General features: G+C 40.7%; 1 protein-coding gene across 1 annotated transcript in view; it reads left to right on the forward strand.

Moving 5' to 3' along the window:
• Positions 1-19,684, forward strand: part of CDH13 (cadherin 13) — a 978,634-nt gene that overhangs the window by 639,711 nt on the left and 319,239 nt on the right. The gene's annotated exons all lie outside the window — the stretch shown is intronic.

Here is a 19,684-nt window from a genome sequence, read left to right on the forward strand (position 1 = left end):
ACTTGTCTCATGCATCCCACTTGGGCTGGTGATCTGTTACACTATAGACAATATACATGCTGTTCTTTCGAAACATCTCACCCTCACCTTCTCCCACAGAGTTCAAAAGTCTGTTCTGTACTTCTGCGTCTCTTCTTCTGTTTTGCATATAGGGTTATCGTTACCATCTTTCTAAATTCCATATATATGTGTTAGTATGCTGTAATGTTCTTTATCTTTCTGGCTTACTTCACTCTGTATAATGGGCTCCAGTTTCATCCATCTTATTAGAACTGATTCAAATGAATTCTTTTTAACGGCTGAGTAATATTCCATGGTGTATATGTATCACAGCTTCTTTATCCATTCGTCTGCTGATGGGCATCTAGGTTGCTTCCATGTCCTGGCTATTATAAACAGTGCTGCAATGAACATTGGGGTGCACGTGTCTCTTTCAGATCTGGTTTCCTTGTATAGTTTTTCTAGTAGTCATGTGAAAGTTGGACCATAAAGAAGGCTGAGCACAGAAGAACCTATGCTTTCAATCTGTGGTGCTGGAGAATACTCTTGAGAGTCCCTTGAACTATAAGGAGATCAAACCAGTTAATCCAAAAGGAAAACAACCCTGAATATTCATTGGAAGGATTGATGCTGAAGCTGAATCTCCAATACTTTGGCCACCTGATGAAAAGAGATGAGTCACTGGAAAAAACCTCGATGGTGGGAAAGATTGAGGGCAGGAGGAGAAGGGGGCAGCAGAGGATGAGATGGTTGGATGGCATCACTGACTCGATGGACATGGGTTTGAGCAAACTCAAGGAGGTGGTGAAAGACAGGGGAGCCTGGCATCTTACAGCCCATGGATTTGAAAAGAGTCAGACACGAATTAGCAACTGGACAACAATGACAACCTACTTAAGTATGTATATATAAGCTACCTAAATATATATTTAAAATATATTAAACATGTTAAATAGTTTAAATATTTAAACTGTATTAAATATGTACATTCTTTAATGTAAATTGACCATTTACAGAAAAAAGTTTGCAGATCCCTGGGTTAGAGCTCTGTAAGATTTCGTTTTGAATTTAATAGGAAGCCTTTGGGTGGTTTTGAGCAGGAAAGTGGTAAAATCTGATTTTACTGTTAATAGATGACCTGTGCTACTCAGTGGAGAACAGAAGTAGGGACATGCTGGCATTCCAGGCACTGGAGGACCATGGCCTGGGCCGGGGTGGTAACAGTGGAGGTGACAAGAAGAGGTCACATAAGATTTTTGTGATGAGCTCAGGATGAATGGGAGAACACTAAATATTGACTCATTTTATGGTGCATGATTATTGTAACCAGTGCCATCTATTTGGAATTATGGTAATGCCATAAACTACAGATTCTTTACCAACTGAGCTATCAGGGAAGAATAGATTTATAAATTTTCCTCAAGTATGAACTGGATTTTACCTTTGGTTTTCTCTCTATGGCTTAAGCTTAAACCCAAGGGATCACATTGTCTTTTCATCTTCAACTGTCAGCATTCAGCAGAGTTCCAGGCACGTGGTAGCCCCTCAATAAATTCCATTCAATGAACAAATGGCCCCAAACGGCAGAAAGCGTGAATCACAATAAATTTCCCTTTTTATTGGATTTTTAAATAAACGTTACCTTTATTAGTAATCTATTCCTCTTTGAACAAGTATCTCAAGAGTGTGTTCACTGCCAGATCCTCTGGTGTTCAGTAAGGATGGGCTCAGGAAGGGAAGGATGCGTGAAGCAGACATGGACCCTGAGTCAGAGGAGTGAGTGTGCAGAGGAGGAAGGAAGGCGGACGATACACACATCCTGAGTCCCCATTATTGCTGCACAGGGAAGGCGGGGGCCAGGAGCGTCTCACCAGGACCAGGGGAGGGAAACAGTGCCGGCCCTTCAGACAGAAGCCGTGATAACCACCTGTATAATGTCTCCAGGACCAGGTGCTGGTTTAGGGTCTATGCTATCTCTTAATGGAATCTTTGCAATTCTTTTAGAATCAAGGAAACAAGCTCATGGAGGTTGTTTACTTCCCCAAAGTCACACAGTTGGTGAGTGATAAAGCTGGGATTCAATTCTGCCTAACCTCCATGCCCTTTCATTTCCCTCCGTCTGCCCATAACATCTACTGCCCTTTTACCACTTCACCCATGAAAATGCTACCATCTATCCAAATCTGCTACCCTGAGTTTAGGGAGCATTGCCTAGTGTGTATACGTGTGAGTGTGTATGTATGTGTGTGCACACATATACACATGTATGTAGGCATGCATATGTGTATGTGTGTGTAGTAGGTGAGAGAGAGAGAGATGGAAGGTGGGAGGGAGAAAGTGAACACTCCCAACCTTCTCTTTTTTTTTTTCTATTTTGGACTGATTCATTTTATTGTTTTTTTTTTTTTCCATTTATTTTTATTAGTTGGAGGCTAATTACTTTACAATATTGTAGTGGTTTTTGCCATACATTGACATGAATCAGCCATGGATTTGCATGTATTCCCCATCCCGATCCCCCCTCCCGCCTCCCTCCCCACCCCATCCCTCTGGGTATTCCCAGTGCACCAGCCCCGAGCACTTGTCTCATGCATCCAACCCGGGCTGGTGATCTGTTTCACCCTTGATAATATACATGTTTCGATGCTGTTCTCTCAAAACATCCCACCCTTGCCTTCTCCCACAGAGTCCAAAAGTCTGTTCTGTACTTGGTTATAGCCCTGCTTGTCAGGTAACCCTGCAGCCCACAGTTAAGGCGGTGGTTTCTCAAACAGGGGCAGGTCCTCCCCCTAGCGGTAGTCCGGGGATCACTTAAGAACTCTTCTCCAAGATTCATAAGGCATGCTGGCCATCAATCAAGACAGTCCACAAATGTCAGTTAGAAAAGATTTATAATCAGCAGAGAGCTGGATAAACCAGCTTTTACTGCAGCACTGTTGCAGTAAGAATCCCATCCCCTCTGAGGGCAGAGTCTAGAGCGGCCACTTCCATCCATCCATACAAATACCTTTGAATCACTCCACCTTAATATATGAACAGTATTCTAAAAGAAGTCCTGAGTAATTTATGTATAGAACCACCTCCCTCCTTAAGTAAATGGAAGAGATTCAGTATTCTAAGTTCAATGGGAAGAGGGCATATAAAATCCCTTTCAAGTGTATGTTCTTATAAAATATAGGTCATGAATTGAGTTTTCCAGTATCAAAGAAAAAATTTTAATAGACTTTCAGCTTTCTTGCTTTAATTATGGCTGCATTTTTTAAAACCAATCATAGTACCCAAAGCTATTTTATTATTCAGAAGCCTGGCTCTTTTCAAAAATTTCTTAAAAGTTTGGTTTGGGGAATTTTAATGTATTCCTGCTGCTCTGTTTTTCTCTTCTTTTTTTTAAACTTTTGGTTAATATGCCAATTTTTAATCTGCTGTGTTCCTGATTAAGAATGGGCTGCTGATAGGGATACCCACTTTGTGGAGGAGGCAGGTGCTTCTGCAATTGATCTCTTGGTCACTTTTCAGAACAATGGAGGACCTCACAGTCCTGTTCCCTTGGCCATCAAAACTCAATGAGCTGCTTGCCATCCATTCCTCTGTTTCTCTTTTCCATTCTGCAACTTCACCTTCCATCTCGTTTGGAGATTCCATGCTCATTGGCTCATACCAAAGTCCTAAGCCAGGGCTAGAGGTGACAACTTGAATAGTAACCTAGACATGCAAAGTTAAGTTAATCAGGTTCTTTCTGCATGTGACACATTATTTGAAAGTGACTGGGTGGTTTTCCACTAGTTTGGAAAAGTACGTTTGACGTAGTTGAACATGAAATGCTGACCTGTGCCACTGAAACATGACTGAGAGAGAGACCCATGCCGTGTCTGTCCAGGAAGCATAATCTGTGAATGCAGACAGAGCAGACAGAGCACAACCCCCACAGCCTAAGATTATTTCATTCAAAAATATCAACAGTGCCAGGGTTAGGAAACCCTGCCCTATCAGTTAGGAAGACCAAATGTAAAGTCTGGAGGGGAGATGCTACATGTGTGGGCATTGGTCAGCACCAGTCTGTGGTGAGCTTGAGGGCGTGAGTGATGGCCAGAACCTCCTCCTGTAGGGGTGGTCAGGTAGCACGTAGGGTAACAGTGAGTGCCCTGTTAGCAGGAGCTTGTGCTGGGCCCTGTGCTCCCTGTGCTAAGGGATTCCTCTACATCACCTCACAGACTCACCTCAGGCATCAGTGATCATCTCCATGTCTCCAGTGAGGACATTGAAACTTAAAGTGAGAAAACAATTTTTCCAGGAGAAAGAGACCTCTTCCTTAGTATCCATGCTGGTCACATTTAGTAACAGACCCCAGCATACTACAGTGACAGTGTGTTCATATACAAACTCTACTGTCCATCCTCTCTTGCAGCTAGAAATGGCCTTGTGAGCCAGGGAGCTGGATTTCTGGGATGAGCTGGGAGCCAAGTCAGCTGGGAAGAGTTTTCTTTTGTCCTCCTTCTACCACCTATTTCTATTGCTATCTGGAATGGGCATATGATGGGTGGAACTCATGCAGCCACTGTGCTTTGTAAGGTGGCTTTGAGAATGGAAACTATGTCCTAAGAAGGTGTACAAAGATAGAGATTAGATTCTATTGCTTGTGGAATATCATGTTAGCCATGGGCTACACCTAGAGAATTATTTTACATAAGACAATAATGAACTTCTGTCTTATTTAACTCACTATTACATTGGATTCTCTGTATTTGTTGCCAAATCTAATAACAATAATCTAATATGTCAATATATGGTATCACTCAAACAATAAGAACTATAATCCAGACAATGTGACTCCAAGCCATGCTTTTTAACTACTGTGCTATGCTTCTCAAGACATTCAAACCCACTTACTCCTCTGTATGCATTTCATGTCACCAATTTTGTATGGTAATCAGAAAATAGAGCCTTTACTGGAACAAAAATGGTCTTTGTCTCTTCCATTATCTTCGAATTCTTTCCAGAAAGCCTCCTGAGGTCTATTTGTCATTAGATATTAGATTAGAAACATACTTAATGCCTTGTGATGGCATCTTTCTTAGTGTGGTGGTTTTGACTCCATCCTACCTCAGTAATTTCAGATCATAGGCCAGTAGTGATTATCTGAAAATGCTCCAAGAACGCACATCATCATCTGACTGCCATTTACATTAGTGCGCTGGCCTCCTGTCCACTTCCCAAGGACTCGTGTGGGGGAGGGGAAAGGTACAGAGACTGTTCAGAGGGTTCCAGAAAGTTTTTAGAGAACTTTTTTTTTTTTCCCCTTGCTCATGAGTCAACTGAAAATGCATTATGAGGATATGCTTGCTGGCTCACCAAGAATATCAACATGTCTGACAAGAGCACAGCATGAGGGTTGAGACCACTGACTCCTGTGTCCCAAAGACTTGGTTTTCAGTTATTTTTTCTCTACTAATTGCAATACCTTGAACATGCTGTTTTACCTTCTGAACTTTGAGTAACTCCTCTGCAAGATGAGGATAACCATAATGCCTCCAAAGGGAAGCTGGGAGGCTCACTGAGAAAGTAGATGTCGGTCTGTGAGCCCCTTGCCTGATGAAATACTGCCTGTGCCATTAGCAGCTACTGATTGGTATTTTTTCGATGGCAGTATACTCAAGAGGGTCATGGTGCCATCACCTTAGTCTTTCATGGGAGAGAGGAACTCTGCCAACCAGCAAAACAGAATTCCAATCCTGGCTCCTTCTCTTATCAGCTGTGTGAACTTGAGCCTTTATTTCCTTGTTCTGAATTGATGATCATCCACTGTGGCAGCATTTTGTATGTGTTGAATTAGACAAATTGAAATGCTGTGATATGGAAATATTAACGAAATCTCATTTGTGCACAAATTGAGCACAATGTGATCTCCCAAATTTGAAGCATTTGCCAAGGATTACATAATTTTCAAAGTGGATGGCAGGGTTTAATATAAACTTCAATGAAATCAGTTCATATCCCACAGAATTCACTGATTCACCCGTTTAAAGTGTTTGATTCAATGGTCTTTAGTATATTCACAAAATTGTACAGTTATCACCACAATCAATTTTAAAACATTTCTGTCATCCCTAAAGGAAACTCTGAATTCATTCAAAGTCATTTTCCATTCCCTGCCCCCCTCCACAAACTCATTAGGCCTAGGAGACCGCAAATCTACTTTCTTCCTCTATAGATCTGTCTCTTTAAACAGAATCACTCTCCATGGAGTGTTGTGACTGGCTGGTTTCACTTAGCGGAATGTTTCCAAGGTTCAACTGTGTCACATGTACCAGGTAGCAGTACTTCATTCCTTTTTATTGCCAATGACAGGGCTTGTTTTTAAATAAATCTGTACTTACCACAGTTGATGCTGTTTTAACTTATAAAGATGAATATATACTGCTCTTTGTCAAGATGAGTCTTGAATCATGTGCCTTTTCAATTATTTTAGATATTTGAGAATATGTCCCTTACGTAAGTTATACCTGTGCTCTACTTATCTTGCAGTTTTGTTTTAAGAATTAAATGAGATTATATACATAAGTTCTTGCCAGGGCCCAGTATATAGTGTCCCCTCAAGAAATGGTCCCTCCCTGTTTGGGGTTGTTAGTTTCATAGCGCTTTTATTTCTCATCAACTTGTGTATTTCTCTCACCCTAAGGAATTGCTGTCAATAAAGACTCAAGTCAATTAAGTAAAAGAACTACTCATAAGTATTTCCTAAGACGATTGCTTACCAGTTATCCTAAAAATTATTTTTTAAAAAATCCATTTTCCACTAAAATGTTAAGTATTTAGAATATGAAGTGTTAAGAAACACATCAATAGTTCAAGTTAGATACCCCTTCATAAATTTCCACCAGTATCCATATATTCATGAAGTAATCTGAGACCTTTACTTTTGCCAACCTGAATACATTTCTATTATGGCATTGTCATCATCAGGCATGTGAGATTTAGTGAAAGATGGATTCTGAAAACAGCCACACTACCGGTCTTGATGTATTTCAGCAAGCTGTGTAAATGAAAGGCATTCAGGCATCCTCCACCCTTTACCCGCTCCCTTTGCCCTTGGCGACTAAGTGTCACATCACAGACGTCTTTGCTCCTTCACTGAGCCATCACGGCTTGCTTCCCAGGAGAGAGACATCAGGATGCGTACTTTCACATTCATCATTCCTCTTCATCCTTCCAGTGATGCTAAGTGTTATTATCTCCATGTTTCAGGTGAGGAAATAAAAGCTCAGAGATATTGGCACAGATAATCAGAAGAGAAACTATGTAAGTCTGGGTGTGTCTGACCTCAAATCCCACCTTCCTTTAAGGAGACAGCATTTCCTCTGTCTCGGTGTGGGATAATTACTTCTTAGTATGTCTGCTTGTCCTCCACAGTTAAGACTTATTTACCATTATTTGGTGGTCTCTGATGTAAGTAGTCAGTGCTGTTCCCCAGCCAAGGCTGTGCATCTAAATAAGAAATGCTTATTTTATTGCTTGTGGGAGATGCAACAGACAAGCAACAAAAACTACAGTGCCATTTCAGCTGAGAGTTTTTTAGGCTAAGAAGCTGCTCCAGGTTATGACTATCCACATGGATTTTCCTTATAGTCTGAGACAGTCCAGCTGTGCCTGGTCCTAAATCACAAATCAAAGGATAAGATCGGGTTGCATTACAAAAGGCAGCCTCTTTCTACCACTGGAAGAAACATTTGAGAGTTAGAAAAACCATAACCGGGAATCTAACCATTAAATTCATCCAGTAAAATATCAATCAGGAACACTTTTTGCTGCAGGTAACAAAATAGAAATTAAAGTGGCTTAAACGCCTCGAGTTGACTTTTCTCATATTTCCTGAAGCTGAGAGGTGGGTGGCTGCTCCTTGTGCTTTAGTGATCTGACAGCCAATGTCTTTGTGAGTCTTTGGCCTTTCTCTTGTGGCTGCAAGACTTGTCATGGTGCTAAACATCCATGTTTAGCTCAACACCCATTAATATATACACAGCTACATCTGTGTTCAAGGAAGAAGAAAGAAGGGTAAGGAGACAGTGTCTATGCTTTTCACTAGGAATGCAAAGTCTTTACCACAGCCATCGATAGTCTTTCATTAACCAATGCCCTGAACAGAACTGAGTCATATGGTTACCCCTAGTTGCAGGAAGAATGACTTACAAGCTGGTATTTATCTGTATATGAATGTGTATATGTATACATATGTGTGTGTGTGCATGCTCATGCATGTATGGCGGGCTAGAGAGAAGGGAATTGGGAATAGATTTGGGAACAGAGTTAGGATTAGCCAGTGACTGGTCCCCACACAGTAGCCAAAGTTTAAGGGATTGTTTAACTTTTAAAAGGTTAAAATGCAAGAGAAACCAGCATCTTCCAAGATTTTGTTGTAAGTTTATAAGTTTGAGAATTAACTGGAGGTGAGAATTAGCTGGAGGGGAAGGCACCACTCAAAGGATTTCTTGGTTAAGTAAATGAAGGAAACAAAGTCAAATTGGTTTCTTCACTGCTCAAGTTCTCAGAGGCTTCAAGATGCCAAGGGTCATGTCAACCACCAAGATGAAGCAGCACCACAGAATCTTTCACAAGCAGGATGTTCTATGAGCCTGGCATACAAGAGATGGTGGACACTTTGAAGGGCAGCTCTTGGTACTGAACTGCTGGGTCATCATGAGATAGCCGAGTAGTTATGCTCCCCTCCACAGAGTGGCAGTTAGAGACCCAGGTTAAATGCAAGATGGTCTGAGAGCAAGACAATGAACCCAGTGAGGGTTGCCGAGTGTCAGGCTGACATCTGACCTTGGGACTGTCAGGACAAGCAATGGGGGGAGGGGAGCTTGTGAGTAACCTGAGAGTAGGGACCACACTATTGACACTTCCTGACTCTCAATGCCTCCACACCCACCCCTCTGGATTTAGCCAGCCTCCTTCACAGAGCCAAAGCTCAAAAAATAAGAACTTTGCTGAGTGAACTAAAATATTGTGTAAATCTTAGCCAAGAATTTTAGATTTTCATTTGTTTTGGAGGAGGATCACCTCACTCTTCTCATGAAGACCAACCTTTTGGCCAGGTCCTTGGTAGGAAACTGACTGTCTAGGATCCTGAAGGAAGACATAATACCCAAATGAAAAGTGACAGACACTTTTGATGGGTCTGTCAGATATGGGTCTGTCAGACATGGGTCTAATCAGAACTATTGGTAGATGTGTTTTGACCTTCCAGGTAGCCTCTGCCTCACTTTCTTACTTACTATTAATAGTAAGTGCCCAGCTTTGCTATATCTATAACATGCAAGATGTAGAGCTATAAGTTTCATACATATCACTTCTTTTCAGCCTTACCCCTCCAAAAAATAGATAAAGGAATTTTTATTTATAGATAAGGACCTGGAACTTGGTGGAAAGGCAACTTACCAGAATTTCACAACTTCCTTCCCTATCTTCCCTTATACCATGTGAACACATCAGTATAAAATAGAGCATCTAGCTGAGAATTGTTTTTCAGGGTGGAAGAGATGACTTTAAATTCATGGTAGCTTTTACCATTTGGCACATAAGAAAAATGGGCCCAAACTGCAGTTACCTTGTTGCTTCTAGGGACCAAAGAAAGTCAACAGGTAACTGGATTTTATTTTATGCCTATTTTTATTAGTCAGGATTCTCCAAAGAAAAACAACCAGTAGGAGATAGATGGATAGATAGATAGATAGATAGATAAAACAAGGAATTGGCTCACACATTAATAGAGGGTTAGAAGTCCCAAAATCTGCAGTTAGCATGCAGGAGAGCCAGTGGTGTAGTTCCAGCCCAAAAGGCAGCCAGCATGAGGTCCAAAAAGCACCAGTGTTTCAGTTCAAATGTAAAGTATTTGGGAAAGACCAGTGTCCCAGCTCAAAGCAGTCAGACAAGAGGAATTCCCTCTTATTCAGTCCTTCTTTTCTATACTATTATTCTTATCTTCAACTGACTGTATGAGCCCATTTGGGGGCAGGCACTCTGCTTTGCTCAGTCTACTGATTCAAATATTAACCTCATCCAGAAACATCCTAACAGACACACCCAGAGCAATGTTTGATGACATGTCTGGGCACCCAATGGCCCAGTCAAGTTGACATAAAATCCACCATCACAATGTTGTAGACAGAATTCTGGCCTTCACGAGCCCTACTCTCAGGTCTTACCCCTGTGGTTATATTATCCTACATTTCAATTAAGATTGTATATTGAAGAGTATACAATGGAGAAAAGACAATCTCTTTAACAAGTGATGCTGGCCATGTGATGCAATCAAAATTTTTAAAAAAGACAAGCAAAAAAAAAAACAAGTGGTGCTGGGAAAACTGGTCAACCACTTGTAAAAGAATGAAACTAGAACACTTTCTAACACCATACACAAAAATAAACTCAAAGTGGATTAAAGATCTAAACCTAAGACCAGAAACTATAAAACTCCTAGAGGAAAACATAGCCAAAACACTCTCTGACATAAATCACAGCAGGATCCTCTATGACCCAACTCCCAGAGTAATGGAAATAAAAGCAAAAATAAACAAATGGAACCTAATTAAATTTAAAAGCTTTTGCACAACGAATGAAACTATAAGCCATGTAAAAAGACAGCCTTCAGAATGGGAGAAAGTAATAGCAAACGAAGCAACAGACACAGAATTAATCTCAAAAATATACAAGCAACTGCTGCAGCTCAATTCCAGAAAAATAAACAACCCAATCAAAAAATGGGTCAAAGAACTAAACAGACATTTCTCCAAAGAAGATATACAGCTGGCTAACAAACACATGAAAAGATGCTCAACGTCACTCATTATCAGAGAAATGCAAATCAAAACCACAATGAGGTACCATTTCATGCCGGTCAAAATGGCTGCTATCCAAAGGTCTACAAACAATAAATACTGGAGAGGGTGTGGAGAAAAGGGAACCCTCTTACACTGTTGGAGGGAATGCAAACTAGTACAGCCACTATGGAGCACAGTGTGGAGATTCCTTAAAAAACTGGAAATAGAACTGCCATACAACCCAGCAATCCCACTGCTGGGCATACACACCAAGGAAACCAGAACTGAAAGAGACACTTGTACCCCAATGTTCATTGCAGCACTGTTTATAATATCCAGGACATGGAAGCAACCTAGATGTCCATTGGCAGATGAATGGATAAGAAAGCTGTGGTACATATACACAATGGAATATTACCCAGTCATTAAAAAGAATACATTTGAATCAGTTCTAATGAGATGGATGAAACTGGAGCCTGATATACAGAGTGAAGTAAGTCAGAAAGAAAAACACCAATACAGTATATTAAAGCATATATATGGAATTTAGAAAGATGGTAACAATGACCCTATATACGAGACAGCAAAAGAGACACAGATGTATAGAACAGTCTTTAGGACTCTGTGGGAGAAGGCGACAGTGAGATGATTTGAGAGAATAGCATTGAAACATGTATATTATCATATGTGAAACAGATCACCAGTCCAGGTTTGATGCATGAGACAGGGTGCTCAGGGCTGGTGCACTAGGATGACCCGGAGGGATGGGAGGGGGAGGGAGGTGAGAGGGGGGTTCAGAATGGGGAACACATGTACACCCATGGCTGATTCATGTCAATATATGGCAAAAACCACTACAATATTGTAAAGTAATTAGCTTCCAATTAAAATAAAGAAAAAAAGATTACATTGTGTTTGCAATGCAATTAAGGTTACTCATCAGCTGACTTTAACATAGAGAGATTATTCTAAATCTATCTGGGAGATCAAAATAATCATATGAGCCCAGAAAAGAAAAAACGTAAGGCAGGAGAGCAAGAAAGATGAGGCAACTGGAGAAGATTAGAGAGGCAAGGCAGGAATTAGTTCGTGGAGTTTCAAAGTTTAAGAAGGATTCAACTTGTTGTTGGCTTGAGGAGAGAGTTGGGTAGAACGGGAATCATGAGGAGGAACTCTGTTCAGTCAACATCCTAAATAAGGTGGAAAGGATTCTTCCTCTGAGCCTTCAGTGAGAAACACAGCTCTTTAGACACTTTGATTTCAGCCCTTTGAGACCCTAAGCAGGAAACCCAGGTGAGTTCCACTGTTCCTGGACTTCTGACCCACAGGTACTGTGAAATAATAAACAGTTGTTCTTTTAATCCACTAGATTGGTGGCACTTAGAACTAGAAAACTAGGACAGTATGTGGTTTGCATTTTCATACAGTCAGTTGTGAGTGAAGTTGCATTTCCCAAGGATGAAAACCATAAGAATTAACTGAATAACAGAAAGAAAAACACACAAACTAGTCAACTGTTCAACAACTGTCAAAAGTTCAATTTCACATGAATTACCAACCCATAATTGTCAAATATTCCCAATACCAATATCATTCTTAAATTAAAACAACATCAAAATGATTTTCAGGACATGTTTAGCAATACAACCTAATGAAGCTCCCATAATTATGAATTCTTTTGATATTCATGTGATGCCACTAATTACAATGAACTCTCCTTTGAGGAGGTCACACTGACTGCATTAAGGAGCTTTACTGGTGGGTCCCATACCCATTCAGCTTTCAGAAGTAACATCTCCACTTGCCACAGTTCACCCCATTTTCCCAGAGTAGAATCTTTCATAAGACGCTGGAACTTGAAAAGAAAACAACACTGAAAAAGCAGCGTTATCCTTGCAGTTGGGTTAAACTTCTGTTTTTAATGAAGTTCAACAAGACCTCAATGACTTAACAGCACGCTAGTCAGCTGTCTGAGGACCGACCGGGTGGCCTTTCACTATCTCCCTTGATATTCTCTTGCAAAATGCACAGGGACCCCATGTGTGGAAAGTGACCCCTCCTGCGAGGTCTCTTAGCAAACTGATCTGTTTTCCATCCTGGAATTCCTCGGATACCTGAATCACAGATCAGAAAGGATCACAGCATGACCTTCTCGGGAGTGTTCAGTTCAGTTCAGTTCATTTCAGTCGCTCAGTCATGTCCGATTCTTTGTGACCCCATGAATCACAGCACACCAGGCCTCCCTGTCCATCACCAATTCCCGGAGCTTACTCAAACTCATGTCCATTGAGTCGGTGATGACATCCAGCCATCTCATCCTCTGTCGTCCCCTTCTCCTCCTGCCCTTCAATCTTTCCCAGCATTAGGGTCTTTTCCAGTGAGTCAACTCTTCGCATGAGGTGGTCAAAGTACTGGAGTTTCGGCTTCAGCATCAGTCCTTCCAATGAACACCCAGGACTGGTCTCCTTTAGGATGGACTGGTTGGATCTCCTTGCAGCCCAAGGGACTCTCAAGAATCTTCTCCAACACCACAGTTCAAAAGCATCAATTTTTCGGTGCTCAGCTTTCTTCACAGTCCAACTCTCACATCCATACACAACCACTGGAAAAACCATAGCCTTGACTAGATGGACCTTTGTTGGCAAAGTGATGTTTCTGCTTTATAATATGCTATCTAATTGTTGATCATAACTATCCTTCCAAGGAGTAAGTGTCTTTTAATTTCATGGCTGCAGTCACCATCTGCAGTGATTTTGGAGCCCCAAAAAAATAAAGTCTGACACTGCTTCCACTGTTTCCCCATCTATTTCTCATGAAGTGATGGGACCAGATGCCATGATCTTAGTCTTCTGAATGTTGGGCTTTAAGTCAACTTTTTCACTCTCCTCTTTCACTTTCATCAAGAGGCTCTTTAGTTCCTCTTCACTTTCTGCCATAAGGGTGGTGTCATCTGCATATCTAAGGTTATTGATATTTCTCCCGGCAATCTTGATTGCAGCTTGTGCTTCTTCCAGCCCAGCGTTTCTCATGTACTCTGCATACAAGTTAAATAAGCAGGGTGACAAGATACAGTCTTGACGTACTCCTTTTCCTATTTGGAACCAGTCTGTTGTTCCATGTCCAGTTCTAATTGTTGCTTCCTGACCTGCATATAGATTTCTCGAGAGTGTAGTAACCACTAATGTAAGCATAATGATCAACAGAAATATTGCAGAAATGAAACTCTAAAATCACTTTCCCTAAATAGTTTGTGGTCATAGCAATAGTACTGCTCGTCTACATTACCGATTTTAATCTTGGCTTTGACAGCTTTTCCAGGATTAGAGTTTGGGAGTGTTTGGAGCTTTCCATGATATTGAGCAAATATCTAAAAAATGATATTGAACATGTTTGCTGTGTATAACCACATCTCACTAAGGAACAGATGGTAAACTCAAATTAAGACAGTTGTAGGAGAGCCCGTTTTACAAAGACCCTATCTAAAAGGAGAAATGCAGAGGACAGAGGTGTAACCCTCAAACCAGGAAGAACCGAGCTGGTCCTGGGGAGTGAGTTGGAAGAAGGGAGTCCTGTGGTGGTGGCCGCCTTCAGAGGAGCAGAGCCCCTCAGCTGGGGTACAACATAGGGCAACCCAGAAGGGAGGGACCCAGGGGGATAAACAACCTAATCTCACTCAGCTCCCACATCTTCCCATCTCCAAACCCAACAGGAAGTTGGAGGGCTTGTGCAGTCCATTCAAGCCATGTGCCAAGGACAGAGAGCAGGGTGAGAAAGGGTGATGTGCATGTGCTAAAGATATTCCGTAGACAATATAAACTTCTTGCACATTCTTGCTGCCATTCCTTACAGCAAAGACTAGACCCACGTGATTTCAGTGGAGATAAGTTTTAGTCCTACCCCTTGACCTGCAGATTCTGGAATTTTGAAAGAATCAAGAGTGTGCCATATGCCCATTTAAATATAATTACATTTTACCTAAGGTAAAGCATTTGTTCGTATCCCTTTAATCACTGTGAATGAATAACCATTAACCTTTGGGAAGATTTCAGGCCATATTCCATTGGTTCCTAAACTGTTAGAGGGACTTGCTTTCGACAAAGAGTGTTACTAATTTTTTTATTCATACCTTTAAAGAAAGCATGTTTTCTGTGCTGCTGAAGTCAACTATCAGTGTACGTGCTGCTGTGCTCACTAATAGTTGATTAACTAATGTAGAGAACAGGACTCTTGCTGGAATTTTCCTGGGTTGTGCATTTCTGCATTGTCAAGGCGTGAAGAGCGTCTGAGTTGGAATCCACACTGTCTTCAGGATATAAGAGGATCCAGGTCAGTGAATTGTTTCAAGGTAGAAGTTTAACAAACACAGCTTGGGCTGTGTGTTCCTCAATTAGCATTATTACAGAACCATTCGTCTGTCTCCAGATGCTTTCCCCCACACCTGATGGCGTCAGAGAATGACAGGTCTCTCATTACAGATGCATAATATCTTGCCTCCTCTCTCCTCTCAAACCCCAACTTATCCTCGTGTAAAGAGTATACAGCTTCACAAAACCTGCTGCAAACCAGCTGGATCCTATTCAGAATATCTATTTTCTGCCACATTTCCTTGCAGGTAACATTCGTATGCATACATATGTATGTATGAGAGTTTAGAGTCAAATATAGAATTTGAGTCAATTTCTTGCATCTCAACAAATTCTGAAAATGATGTCATGATATAATATAGCAGCAATTTAATTTGCTAGGTAGGGATTAAGAGCTGACAAAGTCCATCTCTTTAAGTTCCTTTAATTCCATCTCTGCAAGTCAGTGCATTCTGCGTATTCCCCAGCCTCCCAGATGAAGTGCTAAAAATGGCCTCCCTGTACTGCTCTCAGACAGGTAACAAGCTAGGCAAAGCTGTGCAGTTACTTGCAATCTGTTTACATTACATAGAAGGTTGGTTAATTAGAAATAATCATGTCTCTTAATTAAGGAGCAAATTAATTTTTAAAGAAGTGCTGAGACCCCCTTGGGTTAAGGCAGATAAGGGACTGAACACGTGGTCTGTGGTTGTCTGTGTAAGTCTTTGCAAGAAGGGTCTAAAGTGTGTGGTGACATAGCCAACAACAACTTTGAAATCAAATATTTGTGGATTTAAAATTGTAAACTTTCCATTAACATCTGATGAATATCTTTTGTGTCTGAGGAACTGTGCCAGAGGACTCTGAGAACTCTAAGATGATTGCATCAAAGTCAGACCCTTAATGGGGCTCAGGATAGATGAAGGAAACAAGCTCATACAGTTCTTACTGAAAAGCTAAATGCTGAAAGAGAGATGAGCAAATTACCCCTGGAGAACACTGAGAGCAAAGTGAACATGGAATAAAGAAAGGCAACCATGATTCAAAGTAGACATTATAGGACACTTTTGTCTCATAGGGACAGAGGCTCAGCTCCAGTGAATTTAGGCAGAAAAAGGGTTGGGTGTATTTGGTACATTCGTTTAAAAATCCAAAAAGGACTTCAGGAATAGCTCTACCTAGGTGAGCTAATTGTATTGTCAGGAATGTTTCTCACCCTATTCCCTCACTCCCCTTTTTCTAATGTTGGCTTTCTCCAGATGGCAGCAAATAGCAATGTTCGCCTGGCATTTTCCCTACTATCTTAATAATTTCAACCACCTACCCCCCCCCACACACACATACTTAATTCCATTGAAAGCCTAGTTTGCGTGCCCATCTCTGAAATGATCAGAGTATGTACAGGTATGGTAGATTCTAAGTGGCCAAATCTGAGTCATATGCCCACACCTAGCACCAGGTCTGAGGGAGAGGTGATGTCAGCTCTTCCTGAACTATAGGGACTAAGAGTGAAAAAAGCTGGGGATAACTCAAGGGAAAATGAGAATGCTGTTACCAAGAGCAAAGGGCAGAAAGAGAAATAGATGACTAACACATGAAGAAGCTTCAGTGAGAGCTCTTGAAGAGTTTCAAGTACACAGCTAACCAAGGAGGCACTCTGTAAATATCAGAAAAAGATGTCCCTTCTGGGAAGATGCATTGCAAAAAGTACCCCTCTGAGTAGAAGCAAACCACTGAGGTCCTGGTTTGATGAGTGACAGGTGAGTTGGTATAAAGAAAAGGTACACCCCTTGCTCCAGGCAGTGAGAGGAAGGCAGGCTGCTCACTAAGCGCCTGCTGGCCCCCAGAGCCACAGGGAAGACCCAGGTCTCTGCTTCCTTGAAGCACCCTCACAGCGGCAGCAGTTTCTCTGTCACCGCTACTGTTTATTGAGTCCCAACTATGCGGTGGACGTCATGGCTGGCTCTGCATATATTAATTCTAATCTGTGAAAGAACCATGTGATATAGATGCCACTACTGATTATGAAACAGAGACTGGAAATCCCTGTCTTGCCCTGAAATGTACTAGGACCAGGAGTGAGAGGGCTATGTGACAAACTTGGCTTTCTATCCCAAGCATGCCTTCCTCTTTGGCAGTTTCTTGAGAGGAAAGCATGCACTGTGACCATGAATTTGTGGCACTATTGGATCTCATAGGGACATTATTTTGCTTAGTAGTGATTTAAAATAATGCATGTGATTTTGTTTCCCATTCCTCAAAAATGGATCCTGTGGCATTAGAATTGGTCATATTCTTCAGGTAGGATGCAACTGTGGGTCCATCTACATAGGTAAGAAGGTAACATGACATAGTGGAATGGTTCAGACTCTGATGCCAAATATGGCTGGATTTGAATTCCTTTTCCATCTCTTATATTTGCAAGCTTTTAGGCAAATTACTTGACCTCTCTAAGCCTCAGTTACTTCCTCTTTAAGTTGGGATGTTGCAATTAGTTATAAGTATGCTGCTGATAGTGACTTTGATTTGCAGTAGACACCTATTAAACAGCTGAGCTGTTGCTTACCATTGCCTGGAGGTTAGTACAAACACCTCAGCTCAGCTTAGGGTCCACCTGGTGTTCTTAGGCTTCTAACTAAGCTCAAAGCGTCGACTTGTGGTGAACTTGTGCTGAACCTAAACCTGAATACATAATTCATACGATTTTGCCAAAATAGATCTATCAAACTTAGAACTAGTGTATACATATGTTTGTGTATATATTGGTATGTGTATACACATATGCTTACTCCTGATGTCACATTTGCCAATTATAAGTTTTATTTAATCAGCTTTATGCTGTGGAATTTGATGTCTTATCTCATTAAACAGACTTATTGTCAAGTGTTCCCAGTTCCTTCTTTTTAAAAAATCATATGCTTGCATCCTGAATTTTCACCAAAGTCACAGCAACTATATAAATCTGGGAGAGTACTAACCACATCTCTCTCAAGTGTCAGCTAACAAATATTAATTAGATACCAACCATGTGTTAAGAATTGTGCTGAGTGCTGTTGACTCTTCAACATCCAGTGTCTACCATGGCCCCTGGTACAATGTTATTCAAAAACATTGGATGGATGGATGAATGAATATCTAGGAATATTACTGAATAGAATAAAGTTCTAGATCTCTGTCTTACCACAAAAATCTTTCCCTAGAAATCAGTTATACACTGTTTAGGTGAAGTCAATCAACAAGTTATAAATTCACCTGAGAATATGATCACCCAGCCCACGTGTTCCCACATTGTATCTATAATGTGATCATAAAAGGAGTTTTCATGTGCTTTTCTCAAGTAATTATACAATATCTTTGATACTTTTCTAGTTCATCAGTTAGTAACAACAGGCTACAAGAAGGAAGTTAACATGTGTGTGTACCAGGAGATATATATGAGGATGTCCATTGCTGCATACGTTCATCAGCTTGACTATGATGGTGATATGTATATGAAATATACATATCTTTATGATATGTATCAGAGAAGGCAATGGAAACCCACTCCAATACTCTTGCCTGGCAAATCCCATGGATGGAGGAGTCTTGTGGGCTGCAGTCCATGGGATCGCTATGAGTCGGACACGACTGAGCGATTTCACTTTCACTTTTCACTTTCATGCATTGGAGAAGGAAATGGCAACCCACTCCAGTGTTCTTGCCTGGAGAATCCCAGGGACAGGGGAGCCTGGTGGACTGCCATCTATGGGGTCGCACAGAGTCGGACATGACTGAAGCGACTTAGCAGCAGCAGCAGCATGATATATATATGAAAACATCACATTCTGAACCTTAAATATATACAGTTTGTGTTTGTTGATTATACCTTAATAAGGCTGGAAAAAATAATTTTTGCATGGAGTAGAATGTCACACAAAAAGAATAGCTTGTTTAAAAAGGTATTTTCCTGTTAATATGCTATGTTCTACTAATTCTCTCTGGATCTTTAAATCATCATAAGAGTTGCTATGGATTAACCTCACATAACACCTTGTGGGTGTAAGTTCTAATAAAACAACATATTGTTTACATATTTTAAAATTTATCTATTTTACACACAGAATGTAATAATCTAAACATCTATTGAATTCTTTTATGTTTCTGAGAATAATGAGTATATTGGGTGTTGAAATAAGAGATTAATCTTAACTTGGAAAAAAAGTCAATAAATTGAAAATCATCTAATTTACAGCAATGGGGTATGGTTAGATAAAATTAAATAAATATTAAACTGTAATAGTTTGTGTATTTTATGTATACATAGACATATATATTCAGTGAAGGTTGAGCTCAGAAACAAGAAAACCAATTTTAGTGTGTATTCCATATGATGCAATATATTTAAAAATTAACAGTATATATCTAATATAATACATTATTCATGGAAACAAATATATGCCTAAGATGACCTGAAATGGACTGGAAGCTTGCACACTCTATGCAGTGATTCTTTTTGGTGATAAGGTTGATGGGGATAGAACAGGG

This window comes from Muntiacus reevesi, chromosome 2 (genome assembly GCF_963930625.1).
Source record: "Muntiacus reevesi chromosome 2, mMunRee1.1, whole genome shotgun sequence".
Taxonomy (NCBI): Eukaryota; Metazoa; Chordata; class Mammalia; order Artiodactyla; family Cervidae; genus Muntiacus; species Muntiacus reevesi.